Raw genomic sequence first — 1851 nt, 5'->3', positions numbered from 1 at the left:
CCCCCCGCGGCCTCATCCGCGCCCCTAGTCTCCAGCGACGCACGCGGCGCCGGGGCCAGGCGGGGACCACTTACCCCGACCAGACCGTCGCGGACGCACGCCAGCACGCACGCGCACCGCGCGGCCCCGCACTGCGCAGATGCGTGCGGCCTTTGCGTCACGTGCGTCACGTCCGGCCGAGCCCACTCCGGTGCCGCGCGGGGCGGCCCGTCTTTCCTGTCCAGGCTGTGCTCCGGGGGGTGTTTCGAGTCGAAGCGCGCCGCGTCCGGGCAGCCCTGCGGCTTCGTGCGCCTGCGCGAACTCCCCCTCGCGAATGGCACCGTTCCCCGCCCCCCCCCTCCCGCGCACCACTGCGCCTCTACCATCCGGCGCCCGCTGGGTTTAACCCTGTCTGTGCTGCAGCCCGGTGGCGCGGTGCCGGTCCCTAGGGCATTTGCAGCTTGTTTACCCAGGCTTTCCTATGAAGAGCAGACTCCTTCCATCACTATCTTCTGTGCACTTCTGTCTCTGCATTGCTTCTCTTTCCTGGATCGCCTTCCCGTTTCGCGGTCCGTCAGCGCTCTTTGGTCCAGGACTTCCCCGCCCTGTCTCCCCCACCCTGGCCTCCCCATCGGGCGGCTCTGTGGAGCCTTAACTCTCACCTGGTACCGTCACGGGTATTGTTTTCTCTCTCAACGATGTTTTTCAAGGTTCTGATGCTGTTGTTGCTGCACCCACAGGATTAGAGCTAAGGCTTAACACATAAGCCCAATAAGTACTTAATGGGTTACATGCATCTACATCATGCTCTCACGTTTATTTTATTGATGCGTAATGTACGTGTTTTCCGAGTACATGTGCTGTTTTGATACATTATTATCATGGGGAATGATTAGATCAGGTCACGTGAGCTCTCAGGACATCATCTCCAACATTTTTCTTTATCCGGGGACGTCCAAATATTCTCTTCTAGCTGTTTTGAAATAGACAATAGGTTATGAACTGTAGTCACCCTACCGAGCCAAGCTGGAGTGCAGTGAGTGGCACGATCGCGGCCCACCGCAGCCTCAACCTCCCGGGGCTCAGGTAATCCTTTTCAGGAGTGTCAACCTCCTGAGTAGCTGGCACTACAGGCGCGCACCACCACGCTCGGCTAATTTTTGTTTCTTTTATTTTTTTTGTAGAAGCAAGGTCTTGCTATGTTGCCCAGGCTGGTCTCGAACCTCTAGGCTCAAGCAATCCTCCTGCCTCAGAGTGCTGGGATTACAGGTGTGAGCCACGAGGCTCGGCCCTGACTGTATTTTGTATCTATTAATCACTCTTTTTATCCCCCTCACTCACCCATCCCTCCCGACTACATCAATCTACACTCCATCTTCATGAGATGCTGTTTTTAAAAACTCCCCCACAATATCAGAACACAAGAGCCGGGCTCGGTGGCTCAGCCTGTAATTCCACCCTTTGGGAGGCTGAGGTGAGTGGATTGCCTGAGCCCGCGGGTTCGAGACATCGTCTCTACAATAAATCAAGAAAATTAGCCGGGTGTGGTAGCAGGCGCCTGTAGTTCCAGCTACTTGGAAGGCTGAGGCTGCAGTAGCTGGGAGCGGCCACTGCACTCCAGTCTGGGCGACAGAGTGAGACTCCAACTCAACAAAACAACAAAGAAAAGAACACAAAGCCGGGCTTAGTGGCTCAGTTTGTAATCCTGCACCTTTGGGAGGCTGAGGTGAGCGGATTGCCTGAGGCCGCGGGTTCGAGACCCGACTGGGCAGCGAGACCTCATCTCTATAATAAATCAAAAAATCAGCCGGACGTGGTAGCGCATGCCTGTAGTTCCAGCTACTGGAAGGCTGAGGCGGAAGGATCGCCGGA

The 1851-nt window shown here is 56.4% G+C and overlaps 1 protein-coding gene across 3 annotated transcripts in view; it reads right to left on the bottom strand.

The window, feature by feature from the left end:
• PARK7 (Parkinsonism associated deglycase) overlaps positions 1 to 734 on the bottom strand; it is a 20557-nt gene extending 19823 nt beyond the window's left edge. The window contains exon 1 of one of the 3 annotated variants that reach the window (XM_008058514.2): positions 642 to 734. The gene's annotated coding sequence lies outside the window, so the exon portion shown is untranslated. Of the gene's footprint in view, positions 1 to 74; positions 143 to 448; positions 522 to 641 lie in introns of those variants that run through there. The other 2 variants (XM_008058515.1, XM_008058511.1) reach the window with 2 other exon arrangements.
• Positions 735 to 1851: the final 1117 nt, after the last annotated feature.

This window comes from Carlito syrichta, unplaced genomic scaffold (genome assembly GCF_000164805.1).
Source record: "Carlito syrichta isolate Samal-C Ts95f unplaced genomic scaffold, Tarsius_syrichta-2.0.1 Scaffold303374, whole genome shotgun sequence".
NCBI lineage: Eukaryota > Metazoa > Chordata > Mammalia > Primates > Tarsiidae > Carlito > Carlito syrichta.
Note: the sequence above shows the minus strand (reverse complement) of the source record. Positions and strands in the feature narration are given on the sequence as shown.